This window comes from Gadus chalcogrammus, chromosome 12 (assembly GCF_026213295.1).
Source record: "Gadus chalcogrammus isolate NIFS_2021 chromosome 12, NIFS_Gcha_1.0, whole genome shotgun sequence".
Classification (NCBI taxonomy): domain Eukaryota; kingdom Metazoa; phylum Chordata; class Actinopteri; order Gadiformes; family Gadidae; genus Gadus; species Gadus chalcogrammus.
In genome coordinates this window covers 7,557,863-7,581,459 of record NC_079423.1, presented here as the reverse complement: position 1 = coordinate 7,581,459, position 23,597 = coordinate 7,557,863, and the positions used below count along the sequence as shown (strand labels likewise).

The following is a 23,597-nucleotide window of genomic DNA, read 5'->3' as shown; positions in this document are numbered from 1 at the left end:
ACGATCATTGTGACATCTGAATTCATTAATTATCTGAAATACACTGCGTGTGCAGTGTGATGTTAAATGTTTGAACCAAGGTTAACGGTTAAAGTGTCAGAGAATGGGTGGTGATTTTTGACGTCCTCCCATGATCTGAAGTGAGCGTGCGTGTTTGTGTTGGTGAAAGTTTAAGAAATGTACAACTGTCGTTTCAGCTCTCTGGTGCTCCCTGCTGGCAGTATCACTATACTGTCCTCATGTTTCACAAAAATAGTTTTGAGAGACGTTGTCAGTCTTTGTATGTTGCTTAAATCCTCCAAAGCGGTTGGCAGTAAACATCAGGTCACGGTAGGTCACGGTAGGCCACGGAGGCAATGAGCTTGAGTTGAAAAAGAAAAAGCTTACAGCACCTGGTATTCCCAGGCGGTCTCCCATCCAAGTACTAACCAGGCCCGACCCTGCTTAGCTTCCGAGATCAGACGAGATCGGGCGTGTTCAGGGTGGTATGGCCGTAAGCAATTAGTGCAGGCGCAAAACCAGGTTTTATACAGTAGCACATAAGGAGTGAGAAAGCTGCTGAGGCTCGACGTTACACTTTTACAAAAACAATCATTAGTTAGATATAAACGGCAGTAATTGATTCAGTAGGACTCCTTATCCATGTAAACGATCATTGTGACATCTGAATTCATTAATTATCTGAAATACACTGCGTGTGCGTGTGATGTTAAATGTTTGAACCAAGGTTAACGGTTAAAGTGTCAGAGAATGGGTGGTGATTTTTTGACGTCCTCCCATGATCTGAAGTGAGCGTGCGTGTTTGTGTTGGTGAAAGTTTAAGAAATGTACAACTGTCGGTTCAGCTCTCTGGTGCTCCCTGCTGGCAGTATCACTATACTGTCCTCATGTTTCACAAAAATAGTTTTGAGAGACGTTGTCAGTTTTTGTATGTTGCTTAAATCCTCCAAAGCGGTTGGCAGTAAACATCAGGTCACGGTACGCCACGGTAGGCCACGGAGTCAATGAGCTCGAGTTGAAAAAGAAAAGCTTACAGCACCTGGTATTCCCAGGCGGTCTCCCATCCAAGTACTAACCAGGCCCGACCCTGCTTAGCTTCCGAGATCAGACGAGATCGGGCGTGTTCAGGGTGGTATGGCCGTAAGCAATTAGTGCAGGCGCAAAACCAGGTTTTATACAGTAGCACATAAGGAGTGAGAAAGCTGCTGAGGCTCGACGTTACACTTTTACAAAAACAATCATTAGTTAGATATAAACGGCAGTAATTGATTCAGTAGGACTCCTTATCCATGTAAACGATCATTGTGACATCTGAATTCATTAATTATCTGAAATACACTGCGTGTGCGTGTGATGTTAAATGTTTGAACCAAGGTTAACGGTTAAAGTGTCAGAGAATGGGTGGTGATTTTTTGACGTCCTCCCATGATCTGAAGTGAGCGTGCGTGTTTGTGTTGGTGAAAGTTTAAGAAATGTACAACTGTCGGTTCAGCTCTCTGGTGCTCCCTGCTGGCAGTATCACTATACTGTCCTCATGTTTCACAAAAATAGTTTTGAGAGACGTTGTCAGTCTTTGTATGTTGCTTAAATCCTCCAAAGCGGTTGGCAGTAAACATCAGGTCACGGTACGCACGGTAGGCCACGGAGTCAATGAGCTCGAGTTGAAAAAGAAAAAGCTTACAGCACCTGGTATTCCCAGGCGGTCTCCCATCCAAGTACTAACCAGGCCCGACCCTGCTTAGCTTCCGAGATCAGACGAGATCGGGCGTGTTCAGGGTGGTATGGCCGTAAGCAATTAGTGCAGGCGCAAAACCAGGTTTTATACAGTAGCACATAAGGAGTGAGAAAGCTGCTGAGGCTCGACGTTACACTTTTACAAAAACAATCATTAGTTAGATATAAACGGCAGTAATTGATTCAGTAGGACTCCTTATCCATGTAAACGATCATTGTGACATCTGAATTCATTAATTATCTGAAATACACTGCGTGTGCGTGTGATGTTAAATGTTTGAACCAAGGTTAACGGTTAAAGTGTCAGAGAATGGGTGGTGATTTTTTGACGTCCTCCCATGATCTGAAGTGAGCGTGCGTGTTTGTGTTGGTGAAAGTTTAAGAAATGTACAACTGTCGGTTCAGCTCTCTGGTGCTCCCTGCTGGCAGTATCACTATACTGTCCTCATGTTTCACAAAAATAGTTTTGAGAGACGTTGTCAGTTTTTGTATGTTGCTTAAATCCTCCAAAGCGGTTGGCAGTAAACATCAGGTCACGGTAGGTCACGGTAGGCCACGGAGTCAATGAGCTCGAGTTGAAAAAGAAAAGCTTACAGCACCTGGTATTCCCAGGCGGTCTCCCATCCAAGTACTAACCAGGCCCGACCCTGCTTAGCTTCCGAGATCAGACGAGATCGGGCGTGTTCAGGGTGGTATGGCCGTAAGCAATTAGTGCAGGCGCAAAACCAGGTTTTATACAGTAGCACATAAGGAGTGAGAAAGCTGCTGAGGCTCGACGTTACACTTTTACAAAAACAATCATTAGTTAGATATAAACGGCAGTAATTGATTCAGTAGGACTCCTTATCCATGTAAACGATCATTGTGACATCTGAATTCATTAATTATCTGAAATACACTGCGTGTGCGTGTGATGTTAAATGTTTGAACCAAGGTTAACGGTTAAAGTGTCAGAGAATGGGTGGTGATTTTTTGACGTCCTCCCATGATCTGAAGTGAGCGTGCGTGTTTGTGTTGGTGAAAGTTTAAGAAATGTACAACTGTCGGTTCAGCTCTCTGGTGCTCCCTGCTGGCAGTATCACTATACTGTCCTCATGTTTCACAAAAATAGTTTTGAGAGACGTTGTCAGTTTTTGTATGTTGCTTAAATCCTCCAAAGCGGTTGGCAGTAAACATCAGGTCACGGTACGCCACGGTAGGCCACGGAGGCAATGAGCTCGAGTTGAAAAAGAAAATGCTTACAGCACCTGGTATTCCCAGGCGGTCTCCCATCCAAGTACTAACCAGGCCCGACCCTGCTTAGCTTCCGAGATCAGACGAGATCGGGCGTGTTCAGGGTGGTATGGCCGTAAGCAATTAGTGCAGGCGCAAAACCAGGTTTTATACAGTAGCACATAAGGAGTGAGAAAGCTGCTGAGGCTCGACGTTACACTTTTACAAAAACAATCATTAGTTAGATATAAACGGCAGTAATTGATTCAGTAGGACTCCTTATCCATGTAAACGATCATTGTGACATCTGAATTCATTAATTATCTGAAATACACTGCGTGTGCGTGTGATGTTAAATGTTTGAACCAAGGTTAACGGTTAAAGTGTCAGAGAATGGGTGGTGATTTTTTGACGTCCTCCCATGATCTGAAGTGAGCGTGCGTGTTTGTGTTGGTGAAAGTTTAAGAAATGTACAACTGTCGGTTCAGCTCTCTGGTGCTCCCTGCTGGCAGTATCACTATACTGTCCTCATGTTTCACAAAAATAGTTTTGAGAGACGTTGTCAGTCTTTGTATGTTGCTTAAATCCTCCAAAGCGGTTGGCAGTAAACATCAGGTCACGGTAGGTCACGGTAGGCCACGGAGGCAATGAGCTCGAGTTGAAAAAGAAAAAGCTTACAGCACCTGGTATTCCCAGGCGGTCTCCCATCCAAGTACTAACCAGGCCCGACCCTGCTTAGCTTCCGAGATCAGACGAGATCGGGCGTGTTCAGGGTGGTATGGCCGTAAGCAATTAGTGCAGGCGCAAAACCAGGTTTTATACAGTAGCACATAAGGAGTGAGAAAGCTGCTGAGGCTCGACGTTACACTTTTACAAAAACAATCATTAGTTAGATATAAACGGCAGTAATTGATTCAGTAGGACTCCTTATCCATGTAAACGATCATTGTGACATCTGAATTCATTAATTATCTGAAATACACTGCGTGTGCGTGTGATGTTAAATGTTTGAACCAAGGTTAACGGTTAAAGTGTCAGAGAATGGGTGGTGATTTTTTGACGTCCTCCCATGATCTGAAGTGAGCGTGCGTGTTTGTGTTGGTGAAAGTTTAAGAAATGTACAACTGTCGGTTCAGCTCTCTGGTGCTCCCTGCTGGCAGTATCACTATACTGTCCTCATGTTTCACAAAAACTAGTTTTGAGAGACGTTGTCAGTTTTTGTATGTTGCTTAAATCCTCCAAAGCGGTTGGCAGTAAACATCAGGTCACGGTACGCCACGGAGTCAATGAGCTCGAGTTGAAAAAGAAAAGCTTACAGCACCTGGTATTCCCAGGCGGTCTCCCATCCAAGTACTAACCAGGCCCGACCCTGCTTAGCTTCCGAGATCAGACGAGATCGGGCGTGTTCAGGGTGGTATGGCCGTAAGCAATTAGTGCAGGCGCAAAACCAGGTTTTATACAGTAGCACATAAGGAGTGAGAAAGCTGCTGAGGCTCGACGTTACACTTTTACAAAAACAATCATTAGTTAGATATAAACGGCAGTAATTGATTCAGTAGGACTCCTTATCCATGTAAACGATCATTGTGACATCTGAATTCATTAATTATCTGAAATACACTGCGTGTGCGTGTGATGTTAAATGTTTGAACCAAGGTTAACGGTTAAAGTGTCAGAGAATGGGTGGTGATTTTTTGACGTCCTCCCATGATCTGAAGTGAGCGTGCGTGTTTGTGTTGGTGAAAGTTTAAGAAATGTACAACTGTCGTTTCAGCTCTCTGGTGCTCCCTGCTGGCAGTATCACTATACTGTCCTCATGTTTCACAAAAATAGTTTTGAGAGACGTTGTCAGTCTTTGTATGTTGCTTAAATCCTCCAAAGCGGTTGGCAGTAAACATCAGGTCACGGTAGGTCACGGTAGGCCACGGAGGCAATGAGCTCGAGTTGAAAAAGGAAAAAGCTTACAGCACCTGGTATTCCCAGGCGGTCTCCCATCCAAGTACTAACCAGGCCCGACCCTGCTTAGCTTCCGAGATCAGACGAGATCGGGCGTGTTCAGGGTGGTATGGCCGTAAGCAATTAGTGCAGGCGCAAAACCAGGTTTTATACAGTAGCACATAAGGAGTGAGAAAGCTGCTGAGGCTCGACGTTACACTTTTACAAAAACAATCATTAGTTAGATATAAACGGCAGTAATTGATTCAGTAGGACTCCTTATCCATGTAAACGATCATTGTGACATCTGAATTCATTAATTATCTGAAATACACTGCGTGTGCGTGTGATGTTAAATGTTTGAACCAAGGTTAACGGTTAAAGTGTCAGAGAATGGGTGGTGATTTTTTGACGTCCTCCCATGATCTGAAGTGAGCGTGCGTGTTTGTGTTGGTGAAAGTTTAAGAAATGTACAACTGTCGGTTCAGCTCTCTGGTGCTCCCTGCTGGCAGTATCACTATACTGTCCTCATGTTTCACAAAAATCGTTTTGAGAGACGTTGTCAGTTTTTGTATGTTGCTTAAATCCTCCAAAGCGGTTGGCAGTAAACATCAGGTCACGGTAGGTCACGGTAGGCCACGGAGGCAATGAGCTCGAGTTGAAAAAGGAAAAGCTTACAGCACCTGGTATTCCCAGGCGGTCTCCCATCCAAGTACTAACCAGGCCCGACCCTGCTTAGCTTCCGAGATCAGACGAGATCGGGCGTGTTCAGGGTGGTATGGCCGTAAGCAATTAGTGCAGGCGCAAAACCAGGTTTTATACAGTAGCACATAAGGAGTGAGAAAGCTGCTGAGGCTCGACGTTACACTTTTACAAAAACAATCATTAGTTAGATATAAACGGCAGTAATTGATTCAGTAGGACTCCTTATCCATGTAAACGATCATTGTGACATCTGAATTCATTAATTATCTGAAATACACTGCGTGTGCGTGTGATGTTAAATGTTTGAACCAAGGTTAACGGTTAAAGTGTCAGAGAATGGGTGGTGATTTTTTGACGTCCTCCCATGATCTGAAGTGAGCGTGCGTGTTTGTGTTGGTGAAAGTTTAAGAAATGTACAACTGTCGGTTCAGCTCTCTGGTGCTCCCTGCTGGCAGTATCACTATACTGTCCTCATGTTTCACAAAAATAGTTTTGAGAGACGTTGTCAGTCTTTGTATGTTGCTTAAATCCTCCAAAGCGGTTGGCAGTAAACATCAGGTCACGGTAGGTCACGGTAGGCCACGGAGGCAATGAGCTCGAGTTGAAAAAGGAAAAGCTTACAGCACCTGGTATTCCCAGGCGGTCTCCCATCCAAGTACTAACCAGGCCCGACCCTGCTTAGCTTCCGAGATCAGACGAGATCGGGCGTGTTCAGGGTGGTATGGCCGTAAGCAATTAGTGCAGGCGCAAAACCAGGTTTTATACAGTAGCACATAAGGAGTGAGAAAGCTGCTGAGGCTCGACGTTACACTTTTACAAAAACAATCATTAGTTAGATATAAACGGCAGTAATTGATTCAGTAGGACTCCTTATCCATGTAAACGATCATTGTGACATCTGAATTCATTAATTATCTGAAATACACTGCGTGTGCGTGTGATGTTAAATGTTTGAACCAAGGTTAACGGTTAAAGTGTCAGAGAATGGGTGGTGATTTTTTGACGTCCTCCCATGATCTGAAGTGAGCGTGCGTGTTTGTGTTGGTGAAAGTTTAAGAAATGTACAACTGTCGGTTCAGCTCTCTGGTGCTCCCTGCTGGCAGTATCACTATACTGTCCTCATGTTTCACAAAAATCGTTTTGAGAGACGTTGTCAGTTTTTGTATGTTGCTTAAATCCTCCAAAGCGGTTGGCAGTAAACATCAGGTCACGGTAGGTCACGGTAGGCCACGGAGGCAATGAGCTCGAGTTGAAAAAGGAAAAGCTTACAGCACCTGGTATTCCCAGGCGGTCTCCCATCCAAGTACTAACCAGGCCCGACCCTGCTTAGCTTCCGAGATCAGACGAGATCGGGCGTGTTCAGGGTGGTATGGCCGTAAGCAATTAGTGCAGGCGCAAAACCAGGTTTTATACAGTAGCACATAAGGAGTGAGAAAGCTGCTGAGGCTCGACGTTACACTTTTACAAAAACAATCATTAGTTAGATATAAACGGCAGTAATTGATTCAGTAGGACTCCTTATCCATGTAAACGATCATTGTGACATCTGAATTCATTAATTATCTGAAATACACTGCGTGTGCGTGTGATGTTAAATGTTTGAACCAAGGTTAACGGTTAAAGTGTCAGAGAATGGGTGGTGATTTTTTGACGTCCTCCCATGATCTGAAGTGAGCGTGCGTGTTTGTGTTGGTGAAAGTTTAAGAAATGTACAACTGTCGGTTCAGCTCTCTGGTGCTCCCTGCTGGCAGTATCACTATACTGTCCTCATGTTTCACAAAAATAGTTTTGAGAGACGTTGTCAGTTTTGTATGTTGCTTAAATCCTCCAAAGCGGTTGGCAGTAAACATCAGGTCACGGTACGCCACGGTAGGCCACGGAGTCAATGAGCTCGAGTTGAAAAAGAAAAAGCTTACAGCACCTGGTATTCCCAGGCGGTCTCCCATCCAAGTACTAACCAGGCCCGACCCTGCTTAGCTTCCGAGATCAGACGAGATCGGGCGTGTTCAGGGTGGTATGGCCGTAAGCAATTAGTGCAGGCGCAAAACCAGGTTTTATACAGTAGCACATAAGGAGTGAGAAAGCTGCTGAGGCTCGACGTTACACTTTTACAAAAACAATCATTAGTTAGATATAAACGGCAGTAATTGATTCAGTAGGACTCCTTATCCATGTAAACGATCATTGTGACATCTGAATTCATTAATTATCTGAAATACACTGCGTGTGCGTGTGATGTTAAATGTTTGAACCAAGGTTAACGGTTAAAGTGTCAGAGAATGGGTGGTGATTTTTTGACGTCCTCCCATGATCTGAAGTGAGCGTGCGTGTTTGTGTTGGTGAAAGTTTAAGAAATGTACAACTGTCGGTTCAGCTCTCTGGTGCTCCCTGCTGGCAGTATCACTATACTGTCCTCATGTTTCACAAAAATAGTTTTGAGAGACGTTGTCAGTTTTTGTATGTTGCTTAAATCCTCCAAAGCGGTTGGCAGTAAACATCAGGTCACGGTAGGTCACGGTAGGCCACGGAGGCAATGAGCTCGAGTTGAAAAAGGAAAAGCTTACAGCACCTGGTATTCCCAGGCGGTCTCCCATCCAAGTACTAACCAGGCCCGACCCTGCTTAGCTTCCGAGATCAGACGAGATCGGGCGTGTTCAGGGTGGTATGGCCGTAAGCAATTAGTGCAGGCGCAAAACCAGGTTTTATACAGTAGCACATAAGGAGTGAGAAAGCTGCTGAGGCTCGACGTTACACTTTTACAAAAACAATCATTAGTTAGATATAAACGGCAGTAATTGATTCAGTAGGACTCCTTATCCATGTAAACGATCATTGTGACATCTGAATTCATTAATTATCTGAAATACACTGCGTGTGCGTGTGATGTTAAATGTTTGAACCAAGGTTAACGGTTAAAGTGTCAGAGAATGGGTGGTGATTTTTTGACGTCCTCCCATGATCTGAAGTGAGCGTGCGTGTTTGTGTTGGTGAAAGTTTAAGAAATGTACAACTGTCGGTTCAGCTCTCTGGTGCTCCCTGCTGGCAGTATCACTATACTGTCCTCATGTTTCACAAAAATAGTTTTGAGAGACGTTGTCAGTTTTTGTATGTTGCTTAAATCCTCCAAAGCGGTTGGCAGTAAACATCAGGTCACGGTAGGTCACGGTAGGCCACGGAGGCAATGAGCTCGAGTTGAAAAAGGAAAAGCTTACAGCACCTGGTATTCCCAGGCGGTCTCCCATCCAAGTACTAACCAGGCCCGACCCTGCTTAGCTTCCGAGATCAGACGAGATCGGGCGTGTTCAGGGTGGTATGGCCGTAAGCAATTAGTGCAGGCGCAAAACCAGGTTTTATACAGTAGCACATAAGGAGTGAGAAAGCTGCTGAGGCTCGACGTTACACTTTTACAAAAACAATCATTAGTTAGATATAAACGGCAGTAATTGATTCAGTAGGACTCCTTATCCATGTAAACGATCATTGTGACATCTGAATTCATTAATTATCTGAAATACACTGCGTGTGCGTGTGATGTTAAATGTTTGAACCAAGGTTAACGGTTAAAGTGTCAGAGAATGGGTGGTGATTTTTTGACGTCCTCCCATGATCTGAAGTGAGCGTGCGTGTTTGTGTTGGTGAAAGTTTAAGAAATGTACAACTGTCGGTTCAGCTCTCTGGTGCTCCCTGCTGGCAGTATCACTATACTGTCCTCATGTTTCACAAAAATAGTTTTGAGAGACGTTGTCAGTTTTTGTATGTTGCTTAAATCCTCCAAAGCGGTTGGCAGTAAACATCAGGTCACGGTAGGTCACGGTAAGGCCACGGAGGCAATGAGCTCGAGTTGAAAAAGGAAAAGCTTACAGCACCTGGTATTCCCAGGCGGTCTTCCCATCCAAGTACTAACCAGGCCCGACCCTGCTTAGCTTCCGAGATCAGACGAGATCGGGCGTGTTCAGGGTGGTATGGCCGTAAGCAATCAGTGCAGGCGCAAAACCAGGTTTTATACAGTAGCACATAAGGAGTGAGGAAGCTGCTGAGGCTCGACGTTACACTTTTACAAAAACAATCATTAGTTAGATATAAACGGCAGTAATTGATTCAGTAGGACTCCTTATCCATGTAAACGATCATTGTGACATCTGAATTCATTAATTATCTGAAATACACTGCGTGTGCATGTGATGTTAAATGTTTGAACCAAGGTTAACGGTTAAAGTGTCAGAGAATGGGTGGTGATTTTTTGACGTCCTCCCATGATCTGAAGTGAGCGTGCGTGTTTGTGTTGGTGAAAGTTTAAGAAATGTACAACTGTCGGTTCAGCTCTCTGGTGCTCCCTGCTGGCAGTATCACTATACTGTCCTCATGTTTCACAAAAATAGTTTTGAGAGACGTTGTCAGTCTTTGTATGTTGCTTAAATCCTCCAAAGCGGTTGGCAGTAAACATCAGGTCACGGTAGTCACGGTAGGCCACGGAGGCAATGAGCTCGAGTTGAAAAAGGAAAAGCTTACAGCACCTGGTATTCCCAGGCGGTCTCCCATCCAAGTACTAACCAGGCCCGACCCTGCTTAGCTTCCGAGATCAGACGAGATCGGGCGTGTTCAGGGTGGTATGGCCGTAAGCAATTAGTGCAGGCGCAAAACCAGGTTTTATACAGTAGCACATAAGGAGTGAGAAAGCTGCTGAGGCTCGACGTTACACTTTACAAAAACAATCATTAGTTAGATATAAACGGCAGTAATTGATTCAGTAGGACTCCTTATCCATGTAAACGATCATTGTGACATCTGAATTCATTAATTATCTGAAATACACTGCGTGTGCGTGTGATGTTAAATGTTTGAACCAAGGTTAACGGTTAAAGTGTCAGAGAATGGGTGGTGATTTTTTGACGTCCTCCCATGATCTGAAGTGAGCGTGCGTGTTTGTGTTGGTGAAAGTTTAAGAAATGTACAACTGTCGTTTCAGCTCTCTGGTGCTCCCTGCTGGCAGTATCACTATACTGTCCTCATGTTTCACAAAAATAGTTTTGAGAGACGTTGTCAGTCTTTGTATGTTGCTTAAATCCTCCAAAGCGGTTGGCAGTAAACATCAGGTCACGGTAGGTCACGGTAGGCCACGGAGGCAATGAGCTCGAGTTGAAAAAGGAAAAGCTTACAGCACCTGGTATTCCCAGGCGGTCTCCCATCCAAGTACTAACCAGGCCCGACCCTGCTTAGCTTCCGAGATCAGACGAGATCGGGCGTGTTCAGGGTGGTATGGCCGTAAGCAATTAGTACAGGCGCAAAACCAGGTTTTATACAGTAGCACATAAGGAGTGAGAAAGCTGCTGAGGCTCGACGTTACACTTTTACAAAAACAATCATTAGTTAGATATAAACGGCAGTAATTGATTCAGTAGGACTCCTTATCCATGTAAACGATCATTGTGACATCTGAATTCATTAATTATCTGAAATACACTGCGTGTGCGTGTGATGTTAAATGTTTGAACCAAGGTTAACGGTTAAAGTGTCAGAGAATGGGTGGTGATTTTTTGACGTCCTCCCATGATCTGAAGTGAGCGTGCGTGTTTGTGTTGGTGAAAGTTTAAGAAATGTACAACTGTCGGTTCAGCTCTCTGGTGCTCCCTGCTGGCAGTATCACTATACTGTCCTCATGTTTCACAAAAATAGTTTTGAGAGACGTTGTCAGTTTTTGTATGTTGCTTAAATCCTCCAAAGCGGTTGGCAGTAAACATCAGGTCACGGTACGCCACGGTAGGCCACGGAGTCAATGAGCTCGAGTTGAAAAAGAAAAAGCTTACAGCACCTGGTATTCCCAGGCGGTCTCCCATCCAAGTACTAACCAGGCCCGACCCTGCTTAGCTTCCGAGATCAGACGAGATCGGGCGTGTTCAGGGTGGTATGGCCGTAAGCAATTAGTGCAGGCGCAAAACCAGGTTTTATACAGTAGCACATAAGGAGTGAGAAAGCTGCTGAGGCTCGACGTTACACTTTTACAAAAACAATCATTAGTTAGATATAAACGGCAGTAATTGATTCAGTAGGACTCCTTATCCATGTAAACGATCATTGTGACATCTGAATTCATTAATTATCTGAAATACACTGCGTGTGCGTGTGATGTTAAATGTTTGAACCAAGGTTAACGGTTAAAGTGTCAGAGAATGGGTGGTGATTTTTTGACGTCCTCCCATGATCTGAAGTGAGCGTGCGTGTTTGTGTTGGTGAAAGTTTAAGAAATGTACAACTGTCGGTTCAGCTCTCTGGTGCTCCCTGCTGGCAGTATCACTATACTGTCCTCATGTTTCACAAAAATAGTTTTGAGAGACGTTGTCAGTTTTTGTATGTTGCTTAAATCCTCCAAAGCGGTTGGCAGTAAACATCAGGTCACGGTAGCACGGTAGGCCACGGAGGCAATGAGCTCGAGTTGAAAAAGAAAAAGCTTACAGCACCTGGTATTCCCAGGCGGTCTCCCATCCAAGTACTAACCAGGCCCGACCCTGCTTAGCTTCCGAGATCAGACGAGATCGGGCGTGTTCAGGGTGGTATGGCCGTAAGCAATTAGTGCAGGCGCAAAACCAGGTTTTATACAGTAGCACATAAGGAGTGAGAAAGCTGCTGAGGCTCGACGTTACACTTTTACAAAAACAATCATTAGTTAGATATAAACGGCAGTAATTGATTCAGTAGGACTCCTTATCCATGTAAACGATCATTGTGACATCTGAATTCATTAATTATCTGAAATACACTGCGTGTGCGTGTGATGTTAAATGTTTGAACCAAGGTTAACGGTTAAAGTGTCAGAGAATGGGTGGTGATTTTTTGACGTCCTCCCATGATCTGAAGTGAGCGTGCGTGTTTGTGTTGGTGAAAGTTTAAGAAATGTACAACTGTCGGTTCAGCTCTCTGGTGCTCCCTGCTGGCAGTATCACTATACTGTCCTCATGTTTCACAAAAACAGTTTTGAGAGACGTTGTCAGTTTTTGTATGTTGCTTAAATCCTCCAAAGCGGTTGGCAGTAAACATCAGGTCACGGTACGCACGGTAGGCCACGGAGTCAATGAGCTCGAGTTGAAAAAGAAAAGCTTACAGCACCTGGTATTCCCAGGCGGTCTCCCATCCAAGTACTAACCAGGCCCGACCCTGCTTAGCTTCCGAGATCAGACGAGATCGGGCGTGTTCAGGGTGGTATGGCCGTAAGCAATTAGTGCAGGCGCAAAACCAGGTTTTATACAGTAGCACATAAGGAGTGAGAAAGCTGCTGAGGCTCGACGTTACACTTTTACAAAAACAATCATTAGTTAGATATAAACGGCAGTAATTGATTCAGTAGGACTCCTTATCCATGTAAACGATCATTGTGACATCTGAATTCATTAATTATCTGAAATACACTGCGTGTGCGTGTGATGTTAAATGTTTGAACCAAGGTTAACGGTTAAAGTGTCAGAGAATGGGTGGTGATTTTTTGACGTCCTCCCATGATCTGAAGTGAGCGTGCGTGTTTGTGTTGGTGAAAGTTTAAGAAATGTACAACTGTCGGTTCAGCTCTCTGGTGCTCCCTGCTGGCAGTATCACTATACTGTCCTCATGTTTCACAAAAATAGTTTTGAGAGACGTTGTGATCTTTTGTATGTTGCTTAAATCCTCCAAAGCGGTTGGCAGTAAACATCAGGTCACGGTACGCCACGGTAGGCCACGGAGGCAATGAGCTCGAGTTGAAAAAGAAAAGCTTACAGCACCTGGTATTCCCAGGCGGTCTCCCATCCAAGTACTAACCAGGCCCGACCCTGCTTAGCTTCCGAGATCAGACGAGATCGGGCGTGTTCAGGGTGGTATGGCCGTAAGCAATTAGTGCAGGCGCAAAACCAGGTTTTATACAGTAGCACATAAGGAGTGAGAAAGCTGCTGAGGCTCGACGTTACACTTTTACAAAAACAATCATTAGTTAGATATAAACGGCAGTAATTGATTCAGTAGGACTCCTTATCCATGTAAACGATCATTGTGACATCTGAATTCATTAATTATCTGAAATACACTGCGTGTGCGTGTGATGTTAAATGTTTGAACCAAGGTTAACGGTTAAAGTGTCAGAGAATGGGTGGTGATTTTTTGACGTCCTCCCATGATCTGAAGTGAGCGTGCGTGTTTGTGTTGGTGAAAGTTTAAGAAATGTACAACTGTCGGTTCAGCTCTCTGGTGCTCCCTGCTGGCAGTATCACTATACTGTCCTCATGTTTCACAAAAATCGTTTTGAGAGACGTTGTCAGTTTTTGTATGTTGCTTAAATCCTCCAAAGCGGTTGGCAGTAAACATCAGGTCACGGTAGTCACGGTAGGCCACGGAGGCAATGAGCTCGAGTTGAAAAAGAAAAAGCTTACAGCACCTGGTATTCCCAGGCGGTCTCCCATCCAAGTACTAACCAGGCCCGACCCTGCTTAGCTTCCGAGATCAGACGAGATCGGGCGTGTTCAGGGTGGTATGGCCGTAAGCAATTAGTGCAGGCGCAAAACCAGGTTTTATACAGTAGCACATAAGGAGTGAGAAAGCTGCTGAGGCTCGACGTTACACTTTACAAAAACAATCATTAGTTAGATATAAACGGCAGTAATTGATTCAGTAGGACTCCTTATCCATGTAAACGATCATTGTGACATCTGAATTCATTAATTATCTGAAATACACTGCGTGTGCGTGTGATGTTAAATGTTTGAACCAAGGTTAACGGTTAAAGTGTCAGAGAATGGGTGGTGATTTTTTGACGTCCTCCCATGATCTGAAGTGAGCGTGCGTGTTTGTGTTGGTGAAAGTTTAAGAAATGTACAACTGTCGGTTCAGCTCTCTGGTGCTCCCTGCTGGCAGTATCACTATACTGTCCTCATGTTTCACAAAAATAGTTTTGAGAGACGTTGTCAGTTTTTGTATGTTGCTTAAATCCTCCAAAGCGGTTGGCAGTAAACATCAGGTCACGGTACGGCACGGTAGGCCACGGAGGCAATGAGCTCGAGTTGAAAAAGAAAAAGCTTACAGCACCTGGTATTCCCAGGCGGTCTCCCATCCAAGTACTAACCAGGCCCGACCCTGCTTAGCTTCCGAGATCAGACGAGATCGGGCGTGTTCAGGGTGGTATGGCCGTAAGCAATTAGTGCAGGCGCAAAACCAGGTTTTATACAGTAGCACATAAGGAGTGAGAAAGCTGCTGAGGCTCGACGTTACACTTTTACAAAAACAATCATTAGTTAGATATAAACGGCAGTAATTGATTCAGTAGGACTCCTTATCCATGTAAACGATCATTGTGACATCTGAATTCATTAATTATCTGAAATACACTGCGTGTGCGTGTGATGTTAAATGTTTGAACCAAGGTTAACGGTTAAAGTGTCAGAGAATGGGTGGTGATTTTTTGACGTCCTCCCATGATCTGAAGTGAGCGTGCGTGTTTGTGTTGGTGAAAGTTTAAGAAATGTACAACTGTCGGTTTCAGCTCTCTGGTGCTCCCTGCTGGCAGTATCACTATACTGTCCTCATGTTTCACAAAAATAGTTTTGAGAGACGTTGTCAGTTTTGTATGTTGCTTAAATCCTCCAAAGCGGTTGGCAGTAAACATCAGGTCACGGTAGGTCACGGTAGGCCACGGAGGCAATGAGCTCGAGTTGAAAAAGGAAAAGCTTACAGCACCTGGTATTCCCAGGCGGTCTCCCATCCAAGTACTAACCAGGCCCGACCCTGCTTAGCTTCCGAGATCAGACGAGATCGGGCGTGTTCAGGGTGGTATGGCCGTAAGCAATTAGTGCAGGCGCAAAACCAGGTTTTATACAGTAGCACATAAGGAGTGAGAAAGCTGCTGAGGCTCGACGTTACACTTTTACAAAAACAATCATTAGTTAGATATAAACGGCAGTAATTGATTCAGTAGGACTCCTTATCCATGTAAACGATCATTGTGACATCTGAATTCATTAATTATCTGAAATACACTGCGTGTGCGTGTGATGTTAAATGTTTGAACCAAGGTTAACGGTTAAAGTGTCAGAGAATGGGTGGTGATTTTTTGACGTCCTCCCATGATCTGAAGTGAGCGTGCGTGTTTGTGTTGGTGAAAGTTTAAGAAATGTACAACTGTCGTTTCAGCTCTCTGGTGCTCCCTGCTGGCAGTATCACTATACTGTCCTCATGTTTCACAAAATAGTTTTGAGAGACGTTGTCAGTTTTTGTATGTTGCTTAAATCCTCCAAAGCGGTTGGCAGTAAACATCAGGTCACGGTAGGTCACGGTAGGCCACGGAGGCAATGAGCTCGAGTTGAAAAAGGAAAAGCTTACAGCACCTGGTATTCCCAGGCGGTCTCCCATCCAAGTACTAACCAGGCCCGACCCTGCTTAGCTTCCGAGATCAGACGAGATCGGGCGTGTTCAGGGTGGTATGGCCGTAAGCAATTAGTGCAGGCGCAAAACCAGGTTTTATACAGTAGCACATAAGGAGTGAGAAAGCTGCTGAGGCTCGACGTTACACTTTTACAAAAACAATCATTAGTTAGATATAAACGGCAGTAATTGATTCAGTAGGACTCCTTATCCATGTAAACGATCATTGTGACATCTGAATTCATTAATTATCTGAAATACACTGCGTGTGCATGTGATGTTAAATGTTTGAACCAAGGTTAACGGTTAAAGTGTCAGAGAATGGGTGGTGATTTTTTGACGTCCTCCCATGATCTGAAGTGAGCGTGCGTGTTTGTGTTGGTGAAAGTTTAAGAAATGTACAACTGTCGGTTCAGCTCTCTGGTGCTCCCTGCTGGCAGTATCACTATACTGTCCTCATGTTTCACAAAAACAGTTTTGAGAGACGTTGTCAGTCTTTGTATGTTGCTTAAATCCTCCAAAGCGGTTGGCAGTAAACATCAGGTCACGGTAGGTCACGGTAGGCCACGGAGGCAATGAGCTCGAGTTGAAAAGGAAAAGCTTACAGCACCTGGTATTCCCAGGCGGTCTCCCATCCAAGTACTAACCAGGCCCGACCCTGCTTAGCTTCCGAGATCAGACGAGATCGGGCGTGTTCAGGGTGGTATGGCCGTAAGCAATTAGTGCAGGCGCAAAACCAGGTTTTATACAGTAGCACATAAGGAGTGAGAAAGCTGCTGAGGCTCGACGTTACACTTTTACAAAAACAATCATTAGTTAGATATAAACGGCAGTAATTGATTCAGTAGGACTCCTTATCCATGTAAACGATCATTGTGACATCTGAATTCATTAATTATCTGAAATACACTGCGTGTGCGTGTGATGTTAAATGTTTGAACCAAGGTTAATGGTTAAAGTGTCAGAGAATGGGTGGTGATTTTTTGACGTCCTCCCATGATCTGAAGTGAGCGTGCGTGTTTGTGTTGGTGAAAGTTTAAGAAATGTACAACTGTCGGTTCAGCTCTCTGGTGCTCCCTGCTGGCAGTATCACTATACTGTCCTCATGTTTCACAAAAACAGTTTTGAGAGACGTTGTCAGTTTTTGTATGTTGCTTAAATCCTCCAAAGCGGTTGGCAGTAAACATCAGGTCACGGTAGGTCACGGAAGGCCACGGAGGCAATGAGCTCGAGTTGAAAAAGGAAAAGCTTACAGCACCTGGTATTCCCAGGCGGTCTCCCATCCAAGTACTAACCAGGCCCGACCCTGCTTAGCTTCCGAGATCAGACGAGATCGGGCGTGTTCAGGGTGGTATGGCCGTAAGCAATTCAGTGCAGGCGCAAAACCAGGTTTTATACAGTAGCACATAAGGAGTGAGAAAGCTGCTGAGGCTCGACGTTACACTTTTACAAAAACAATCATTAGTTAGATATAAACGGCAGTAATTGATTCAGTAGGACTCCTTATCCATGTAAACGATCATTGTGACATCTGAATTCATTAATTATCTGAAATACACTGCGTGTGCATGTGATGTTAAATGTTTGAACCAAGGTTAACGGTTAAAGTGTCAGAGAATGGGTGGTGATTTTTTGACGTCCTCCCATGATCTGAAGTGAGCGTGCGTGTTTGTGTTGGTGAAAGTTTAAGAAATGTACAACTGTCGGTTCAGCTCTCTGGTGCTCCCTGCTGGCAGTATCACTATACTGTCCTCATGTTTCACAAAAATAGTTTTGAGAGACGTTGTCAGTCTTTGTATGTTGCTTAAATCCTCCAAAGCGGTTGGCAGTAAACATCAGGTCACGGTAGGTCACGGTAGGCCACGGAGGCAATGAGCTCGAGTTGAAAAAGGAAAAGCTTACAGCACCTGGTATTCCCAGGCGGTCTCCCATCCAAGTACTAACCAGGCCCGACCCTGCTTAGCTTCCGAGATCAGACGAGATCGGGCGTGTTCAGGGTGGTATGGCCGTAAGCAATTAGTACAGGCGCAAAACCAGGTTTTATACAGTAGCACATAAGGAGTGAGAAAGCTGCTGAGGCTCGACGTTACACTTTTACAAAAACAATCATTAGTTAGATATAAACGGCAGTAATTGATTCAGTAGGACTCCTTATCCATGTAAACGATCATTGTGACATCTGAATTCATTAATTATCTGAAATACACTGCGTGTGCGTGTGATGTTAAATGTTTGAACCAAGGTTAATGGTTAAAGTGTCAGAGAATGGGTGGTGATTTTTTGACGTCCTCCCATGATCTGAAGTGAGCGTGCGTGTTTGTGTTGGTGAAAGTTTAAGAAATGTACAACTGTCGGTTCAGCTCTCTGGTGCTCCCTGCTGGCAGTATCACTATACTGTCCTCATGTTTCACAAAAACAGTTTTGAGAGACGTTGTCAGTTTTTGTATGTTGCTTAAATCCTCCAAAGCGGTTGGCAGTAAACATCAGGTCACGGTAGGTCACGGAAGGCCACGGAGGCAATGAGCTCGAGTTGAAAAAGGAAAAGCTTACAGCACCTGGTATTCCCAGGCGGTCTCCCATCCAAGTACTAACCAGGCCCGACCCTGCTTAGCTTCCGAGATCAGACGAGATCGGGCGTGTTCAGGGTGGTATGGCCGTAAGCAATCAGTGCAGGCGCAAAACCAGGTTTTATACAGTAGCACATAAGGAGTGAGGAAGCTGCTGAGGCTCGACGTTACACTTTTACAAAAACAATCATTAGTTAGATATAAACGGCAGTAATTGATTCAGTAGGACTCCTTATCCATGTAAACGATCATTGTGACATCTGAATTCATTAATTATCTGAAATACACTGCGTGTGCATGTGATGTTAAATGTTTGAACCAAGGTTAACGGTTAAAGTGTCAGAGAATGGGTGGTGATTTTTTGACGTCCTCCCATGATCTGAAGTGAGCGTGCGTGTTTGTGTTGGTGAAAGTTTAAGAAATGTACAACTGTCGTTTCAGCTCTCTGGTGCTCCCTGCTGGCAGTATCACTATACTGTCCTCATGTTTCACAAAAATAGTTTTGAGAGACGTTGTCAGTCTTTGTATGTTGCTTAAATCCTCCAAAGCGGTTGGCAGTAAACATCAGGTCACGGTAGGTCACGGTAGGCCACGGAGGCAATGAGCTCGAGTTGAAAAAGGAAAAGCTTACAGCACCTGGTATTCCCAGGCGGTCTCCCATCCAAGTACTAACCAGGCCCGACCCTGCTTAGCTTCCGAGATCAGACGAGATCGGGCGTGTTCAGGTTGGTATGGCCGTAAGCAATTAGTGCAGGCGCAAAACCAGGTTTTATACAGTAGCACATAAGGAGTGAGAAAGCTGCTGAGGCTCGACGTTACACTTTTACAAAAACAATCATTAGTTAGATATAAACGGCAGTAATTGATTCAGTAGGACTCCTTATCCATGTAAACGATCATTGTGACATCTGAATTCATTAATTATCTGAAATACACTGCGTGTGCATGTGATGTTAAATGTTTGAACCAAGGTTAACGGTTAAAGTGTCAGAGAATGGGTGGTGATTTTTTGACGTCCTCCCATGATCTGAAGTGAGCGTGCGTGTTTGTGTTGGTGAAAGTTTAAGAAATGTACAACTGTCGGTTCAGCTCTCTGGTGCTCCCTGCTGGCAGTATCACTATACTGTCCTCATGTTTCACAAAAATAGTTTTGAGAGACGTTGTCAGTCTTTGTATGTTGCTTAAATCCTCCAAAGCGGTTGGCAGTAAACATCAGGTCACGGTAGGTCACGGTAGGCCACGGAGGCAATGAGCTCGAGTTGAAAAAGGAAAAGCTTACAGCACCTGGTATTCCCAGGCGGTCTCCCATCCAAGTACTAACCAGGCCCGACCCTGCTTAGCTTCCGAGATCAGACGAGATCGGGCGTGTTCAGGGTGGTATGGCCGTAAGCAATTAGTGCAGGCGCAAAACCAGGTTTTATACAGTAGCACATAAGGAGTGAGAAAGCTGCTGAGGCTCGACGTTACACTTTTACAAAAACAATCATTAGTTAGATATAAACGGCAGTAATTGATTCAGTAGGACTCCTTATCCATGTAAACGATCATTGTGACATCTGAATTCATTAATTATCTGAAATACACTGCGTGTGCATGTGATGTTAAATGTTTGAACCAAGGTTAACGGTTAAAGTGTCAGAGAATGGGTGGTGATTTTTTGACGTCCTCCCATGATCTGAAGTGAGCGTGCGTGTTTGTGTTGGTGAAAGTTTAAGAAATGTACAACTGTCGTTTCAGCTCTCTGGTGCTCCCTGCTGGCAGTATCACTATACTGTCCTCATGTTTCACAAAAATAGTTTTGAGAGACGTTGTCAGTCTTTGTATGTTGCTTAAATCCTCCAAAGCGGTTGGCAGTAAACATCAGGTCACGGTAGGTCACGGTAGGCCACGGAGGCAATGAGCTTGAGTTGAAAAAGGAAAAGCTTACAGCACCTGGTATTCCCAGGCGGTCTCCCATCCAAGTACTAACCAGGCCCGACCCTGCTTAGCTTCCGAGATCAGACGAGATCGGGCGTGTTCAGGGTGGTATGGCCGTAAGCAATTAGTGCAGGCGCAAAACCAGGTTTTATACAGTAGCACATAAGGAGTGAGAAAGCTGCTGAGGCTCGACGTTACACTTTTACAAAAACAATCATTAGTTAGATATAAACGGCAGTAATTGATTCAGTAGGACTCCTTATCCATGTAAACGATCATTGTGACATCTGAATTCATTAATTATCTGAAATACACTGCGTGTGCGTGTGATGTTAAATGTTTGAACCAAGGTTAACGGTTAAAGTGTCAGAGAATGGGTGGTGATTTTTTGACGTCCTCCCATGATCTGAAGTGAGCGTGCGTGTTTGTGTTGGTGAAAGTTTAAGAAATGTACAACTGTCGGTTCAGCTCTCTGGTGCTCCCTGCTGGCAGTATCACTATACTGTCCTCATGTTTCACAAAAACAGTTTTGAGAGACGTTGTCAGTTTTGTATGTTGCTTAAATCCTCCAAAGCGGTTGGCAGTAAACATCAGGTCACGGTAGGTCACGGTAGGCCACGGAGGCAATGAGCTCGAGTTGAAAAAGGAAAAGCTTACAGCACCTGGTATTCCCAGGCGGTCTCCCATCCAAGTACTAACCAGGCCCGACCCTGCTTAGCTTCCGAGATCAGACGAGATCGGGCGTGTTCAGGGTGGTATGGCCGTAAGCAATTAGTGCAGGCGCAAAACCAGGTTTTATACAGTAGCACATAGGAGTGAGAAAGCTGCTGAGGCTCGACGTTACACTTTTACAAAAACAATCATTAGTTAGATATAAACGGCAGTAATTGATTCAGTAGGACTCCTTATCCATGTAAACGATCATTGTGACATCTGAATTCATTAATTATCTGAAATACACTGCGTGTGCGTGTGATGTTAAATGTTTGAACCAAGGTTAACGGTTAAAGTGTCAGAGAATGGGTGGTGATTTTTTGACGTCCTCCCATGATCTGAAGTGAGCGTGCGTGTTTGTGTTGGTGAAAGTTTAAGAAATGTACAACTGTCGGTTCAGCTCTCTGGTGCTCCCTGCTGGCAGTATCACTATACTGTCCTCATGTTTCACAAAAACAGTTTTGAGAGACGTTGTCAGTTTTGTATGTTGCTTAAATCCTCCAAAGCGGTTGGCAGTAAACATCAGGTCACGGTACGCCACGGAGTCAATGAGCTCGAGTTGAAAAAGAAAAAGCTTACAGCACCTGGTATTCCCAGGCGGTCTCCCATCCAAGTACTAACCAGGCCCGACCCTGCTTAGCTTCCGAGATCAGACGAGATCGGGCGTGTTCAGGGTGGTATGGCCGTAAGCAATTAGTGCAGGCGCAAAACCAGGTTTTATACAGTAGCACATAAGGAGTGAGAAAGCTGCTGAGGCTCGACGTTACACTTTTACAAAAACAATCATTAGTTAGATATAAACGGCAGTAATTGATTCAGTAGGACTCCTTATCCATGTAAACGATCATTGTGACATCTGAATTCATTAATTATCTGAAATACACTGCGTGTGCGTGTGATGTTAAATGTTTGAACCAAGGTTAACGGTTAAAGTGTCAGAGAATGGGTGGTGATTTTTTGACGTCCTCCCATGATCTGAAGTGAGCGTGCGTGTTTGTGTTGGTGAAAGTTTAAGAAATGTACAACTGTCGGTTCAGCTCTCTGGTGCTCCCTGCTGGCAGTATCACTATACTGTCCTCATGTTTCACAAAAACAGTTTTGAGAGACGTTGTCAGTTTTTGTATGTTGCTTAAATCCTCCAAAGCGGTTGGCAGTAAACATCAGGTCACGGTACGCCACGGAGTCAATGAGCTCGAGTTGAAAAAGAAAAAGCTTACAGCACCTGGTATTCCCAGGCGGTCTCCCATCCAAGTACTAACCAGGCCCGACCCTGCTTAGCTTCCGAGATCAGACGAGATCAGGGCGTGTTCAGGGTGGTATGGCCGTAAGCAATTAGTGCAGGCGCAAAACCAGGTTTTATACAGTAGCAGTAGGAGTGAGAAAGCTGCTGAGGCTCGACGTTACACTTTTACAAAAACAATCATTAGTTAGATATAAACGGCAGTAATTGATTCAGTAGGACTCCTTATCCATGTAAACGATCATTGTGACATCTGAATTCATTAATTATCTGAAATACACTGCTGTGTGCGTGTGATGTTAAATGTTTGAACCAAGGTTAACGGTTAAAGTGTCAGAGAATGGGTGGTGATTTTTTGACGTCCTCCCATGATCTGAAGTGAGCGTGCGTGTTTGTGTTGGTGAAAGTTTAAGAAATGTACAACTGTCGGTTCAGCTCTCTGGTGCTCCCTGCTGGCAGTATCACTATACTGTCCTCATGTTTCACAAAAACAGTTTTGAGAGACGTTGTCAGTTTTTGTATGTTGCTTAAATCCTCCAAAGCGGTTGGCAGTAAACATCAGGTCACGGTACGCCACGGAGTCAATGAGCTCGAGTTGAAAAAGAAAAAGCTTACAGCACCTGGTATTCCCAGACGGTCTCCCATCCAAGTACTAACCAGGCCCGACCCTGCTTAGCTTCCGAGATCAGACGAGATCGGGCGTGTTCAGGGTGGTATGGCCGTAAGCAAATAGTGCAGGCGCAAAACAAGGTTTTATACAGTAGCACATAAGGAGTGAGAAAGCTGCTGAGGCTCGACGTTACACTTTTACAAAAACAATCATTAGTTAGATATAAACGGCAGTAATTGATTCAGTAGGACTCCTTATCCATGTAAACGATCATTGTGACATCTGAATTCATTAATTATCTGAAATACACTGCGTGTGCGTGTGATGTTAAATGTTTGAACCAAGGTTAACGGTTAAAGTGTCAGAGAATGGGTGGTGATTTTTTTGACGTCCTCCCATGATCTGAAGTGAGCGTGCGTGTTTGTGTTGGTGAAAGTTTAAGAAATGTACAACTGTTGTTTCAGCTCTCTGGTGCTCCCTGCTGGCAGTATCACTATACTGTCCTCATGTTTCACAAAAATAGTTTTGAGAGACGTTGTCAGTCTTTGTATGTTGCTTAAATCCTCCAAAGCGGTTGGCAGTAAACAGG

At 44.5% G+C, this 23,597-nt stretch overlaps 36 non-coding genes across 36 annotated transcripts; all 36 read right to left on the bottom strand.

The window, feature by feature from the left end:
* Positions 1-380: 380 nt before the first annotated feature.
* Positions 381-499, bottom strand: LOC130396783 (5S ribosomal RNA). The gene has a single exon (XR_008899403.1). It is a non-coding gene; the product is annotated as a 5S ribosomal RNA (ribosomal RNA).
* A 528-nt stretch (positions 500-1,027) lies between these two features.
* Positions 1,028-1,146, bottom strand: LOC130396782 (5S ribosomal RNA). Its single transcript, XR_008899402.1, has one exon. It is a non-coding gene; the product is annotated as a 5S ribosomal RNA (ribosomal RNA).
* A 528-nt stretch (positions 1,147-1,674) lies between these two features.
* Positions 1,675-1,793, bottom strand: LOC130396781 (5S ribosomal RNA). Its single transcript, XR_008899401.1, has one exon. It is a non-coding gene; the product is annotated as a 5S ribosomal RNA (ribosomal RNA).
* Positions 1,794-2,321: 528 nt separating this feature from the next.
* On the bottom strand, positions 2,322-2,440 carry LOC130396780 (5S ribosomal RNA). Its single transcript, XR_008899400.1, has one exon. It is a non-coding gene; the product is annotated as a 5S ribosomal RNA (ribosomal RNA).
* Positions 2,441-2,969: 529 nt separating this feature from the next.
* Positions 2,970-3,088, bottom strand: LOC130399558 (5S ribosomal RNA). The gene has a single exon (XR_008902067.1). It is a non-coding gene; the product is annotated as a 5S ribosomal RNA (ribosomal RNA).
* A 529-nt stretch (positions 3,089-3,617) lies between these two features.
* On the bottom strand, positions 3,618-3,736 carry LOC130396779 (5S ribosomal RNA). The gene has a single exon (XR_008899399.1). It is a non-coding gene; the product is annotated as a 5S ribosomal RNA (ribosomal RNA).
* Positions 3,737-4,255: 519 nt separating this feature from the next.
* On the bottom strand, positions 4,256-4,374 carry LOC130396778 (5S ribosomal RNA). The gene has a single exon (XR_008899398.1). It is a non-coding gene; the product is annotated as a 5S ribosomal RNA (ribosomal RNA).
* Positions 4,375-4,904: 530 nt separating this feature from the next.
* LOC130396777 (5S ribosomal RNA) lies at positions 4,905-5,023 on the bottom strand. Its single transcript, XR_008899397.1, has one exon. It is a non-coding gene; the product is annotated as a 5S ribosomal RNA (ribosomal RNA).
* A 529-nt stretch (positions 5,024-5,552) lies between these two features.
* Positions 5,553-5,671, bottom strand: LOC130396776 (5S ribosomal RNA). Its single transcript, XR_008899396.1, has one exon. It is a non-coding gene; the product is annotated as a 5S ribosomal RNA (ribosomal RNA).
* A 529-nt stretch (positions 5,672-6,200) lies between these two features.
* Positions 6,201-6,319, bottom strand: LOC130396774 (5S ribosomal RNA). Its single transcript, XR_008899394.1, has one exon. It is a non-coding gene; the product is annotated as a 5S ribosomal RNA (ribosomal RNA).
* A 529-nt stretch (positions 6,320-6,848) lies between these two features.
* LOC130396772 (5S ribosomal RNA) lies at positions 6,849-6,967 on the bottom strand. The gene has a single exon (XR_008899393.1). It is a non-coding gene; the product is annotated as a 5S ribosomal RNA (ribosomal RNA).
* A 528-nt stretch (positions 6,968-7,495) lies between these two features.
* LOC130396771 (5S ribosomal RNA) lies at positions 7,496-7,614 on the bottom strand. Its single transcript, XR_008899392.1, has one exon. It is a non-coding gene; the product is annotated as a 5S ribosomal RNA (ribosomal RNA).
* Positions 7,615-8,143: 529 nt separating this feature from the next.
* Positions 8,144-8,262, bottom strand: LOC130396770 (5S ribosomal RNA). Its single transcript, XR_008899391.1, has one exon. It is a non-coding gene; the product is annotated as a 5S ribosomal RNA (ribosomal RNA).
* A 529-nt stretch (positions 8,263-8,791) lies between these two features.
* On the bottom strand, positions 8,792-8,910 carry LOC130396769 (5S ribosomal RNA). Its single transcript, XR_008899390.1, has one exon. It is a non-coding gene; the product is annotated as a 5S ribosomal RNA (ribosomal RNA).
* A 530-nt stretch (positions 8,911-9,440) lies between these two features.
* Positions 9,441-9,560, bottom strand: LOC130394229 (5S ribosomal RNA). The gene has a single exon (XR_008897408.1). It is a non-coding gene; the product is annotated as a 5S ribosomal RNA (ribosomal RNA).
* A 528-nt stretch (positions 9,561-10,088) lies between these two features.
* LOC130396768 (5S ribosomal RNA) lies at positions 10,089-10,207 on the bottom strand. Its single transcript, XR_008899389.1, has one exon. It is a non-coding gene; the product is annotated as a 5S ribosomal RNA (ribosomal RNA).
* Positions 10,208-10,735: 528 nt separating this feature from the next.
* LOC130396767 (5S ribosomal RNA) lies at positions 10,736-10,854 on the bottom strand. The gene has a single exon (XR_008899388.1). It is a non-coding gene; the product is annotated as a 5S ribosomal RNA (ribosomal RNA).
* A 529-nt stretch (positions 10,855-11,383) lies between these two features.
* On the bottom strand, positions 11,384-11,502 carry LOC130396766 (5S ribosomal RNA). Its single transcript, XR_008899387.1, has one exon. It is a non-coding gene; the product is annotated as a 5S ribosomal RNA (ribosomal RNA).
* A 527-nt stretch (positions 11,503-12,029) lies between these two features.
* LOC130396765 (5S ribosomal RNA) lies at positions 12,030-12,148 on the bottom strand. The gene has a single exon (XR_008899386.1). It is a non-coding gene; the product is annotated as a 5S ribosomal RNA (ribosomal RNA).
* Positions 12,149-12,675: 527 nt separating this feature from the next.
* LOC130396764 (5S ribosomal RNA) lies at positions 12,676-12,794 on the bottom strand. Its single transcript, XR_008899385.1, has one exon. It is a non-coding gene; the product is annotated as a 5S ribosomal RNA (ribosomal RNA).
* A 528-nt stretch (positions 12,795-13,322) lies between these two features.
* On the bottom strand, positions 13,323-13,441 carry LOC130396762 (5S ribosomal RNA). Its single transcript, XR_008899383.1, has one exon. It is a non-coding gene; the product is annotated as a 5S ribosomal RNA (ribosomal RNA).
* A 528-nt stretch (positions 13,442-13,969) lies between these two features.
* Positions 13,970-14,088, bottom strand: LOC130396761 (5S ribosomal RNA). The gene has a single exon (XR_008899382.1). It is a non-coding gene; the product is annotated as a 5S ribosomal RNA (ribosomal RNA).
* Positions 14,089-14,616: 528 nt separating this feature from the next.
* LOC130396760 (5S ribosomal RNA) lies at positions 14,617-14,735 on the bottom strand. Its single transcript, XR_008899381.1, has one exon. It is a non-coding gene; the product is annotated as a 5S ribosomal RNA (ribosomal RNA).
* A 529-nt stretch (positions 14,736-15,264) lies between these two features.
* LOC130396759 (5S ribosomal RNA) lies at positions 15,265-15,383 on the bottom strand. The gene has a single exon (XR_008899380.1). It is a non-coding gene; the product is annotated as a 5S ribosomal RNA (ribosomal RNA).
* Positions 15,384-15,911: 528 nt separating this feature from the next.
* On the bottom strand, positions 15,912-16,030 carry LOC130396758 (5S ribosomal RNA). The gene has a single exon (XR_008899379.1). It is a non-coding gene; the product is annotated as a 5S ribosomal RNA (ribosomal RNA).
* A 528-nt stretch (positions 16,031-16,558) lies between these two features.
* On the bottom strand, positions 16,559-16,677 carry LOC130396755 (5S ribosomal RNA). The gene has a single exon (XR_008899377.1). It is a non-coding gene; the product is annotated as a 5S ribosomal RNA (ribosomal RNA).
* Positions 16,678-17,206: 529 nt separating this feature from the next.
* Positions 17,207-17,325, bottom strand: LOC130396754 (5S ribosomal RNA). The gene has a single exon (XR_008899376.1). It is a non-coding gene; the product is annotated as a 5S ribosomal RNA (ribosomal RNA).
* Positions 17,326-17,855: 530 nt separating this feature from the next.
* LOC130396753 (5S ribosomal RNA) lies at positions 17,856-17,974 on the bottom strand. Its single transcript, XR_008899375.1, has one exon. It is a non-coding gene; the product is annotated as a 5S ribosomal RNA (ribosomal RNA).
* Positions 17,975-18,503: 529 nt separating this feature from the next.
* Positions 18,504-18,622, bottom strand: LOC130396752 (5S ribosomal RNA). Its single transcript, XR_008899374.1, has one exon. It is a non-coding gene; the product is annotated as a 5S ribosomal RNA (ribosomal RNA).
* Positions 18,623-19,151: 529 nt separating this feature from the next.
* Positions 19,152-19,270, bottom strand: LOC130400446 (5S ribosomal RNA). Its single transcript, XR_008902929.1, has one exon. It is a non-coding gene; the product is annotated as a 5S ribosomal RNA (ribosomal RNA).
* Positions 19,271-19,799: 529 nt separating this feature from the next.
* LOC130396751 (5S ribosomal RNA) lies at positions 19,800-19,918 on the bottom strand. Its single transcript, XR_008899373.1, has one exon. It is a non-coding gene; the product is annotated as a 5S ribosomal RNA (ribosomal RNA).
* A 529-nt stretch (positions 19,919-20,447) lies between these two features.
* On the bottom strand, positions 20,448-20,566 carry LOC130396749 (5S ribosomal RNA). Its single transcript, XR_008899371.1, has one exon. It is a non-coding gene; the product is annotated as a 5S ribosomal RNA (ribosomal RNA).
* A 528-nt stretch (positions 20,567-21,094) lies between these two features.
* LOC130396748 (5S ribosomal RNA) lies at positions 21,095-21,213 on the bottom strand. The gene has a single exon (XR_008899370.1). It is a non-coding gene; the product is annotated as a 5S ribosomal RNA (ribosomal RNA).
* Positions 21,214-21,730: 517 nt separating this feature from the next.
* LOC130396747 (5S ribosomal RNA) lies at positions 21,731-21,849 on the bottom strand. Its single transcript, XR_008899369.1, has one exon. It is a non-coding gene; the product is annotated as a 5S ribosomal RNA (ribosomal RNA).
* Positions 21,850-22,368: 519 nt separating this feature from the next.
* LOC130401211 (5S ribosomal RNA) lies at positions 22,369-22,488 on the bottom strand. The gene has a single exon (XR_008903676.1). It is a non-coding gene; the product is annotated as a 5S ribosomal RNA (ribosomal RNA).
* A 518-nt stretch (positions 22,489-23,006) lies between these two features.
* On the bottom strand, positions 23,007-23,125 carry LOC130399692 (5S ribosomal RNA). The gene has a single exon (XR_008902195.1). It is a non-coding gene; the product is annotated as a 5S ribosomal RNA (ribosomal RNA).
* Positions 23,126-23,597: the final 472 nt, after the last annotated feature.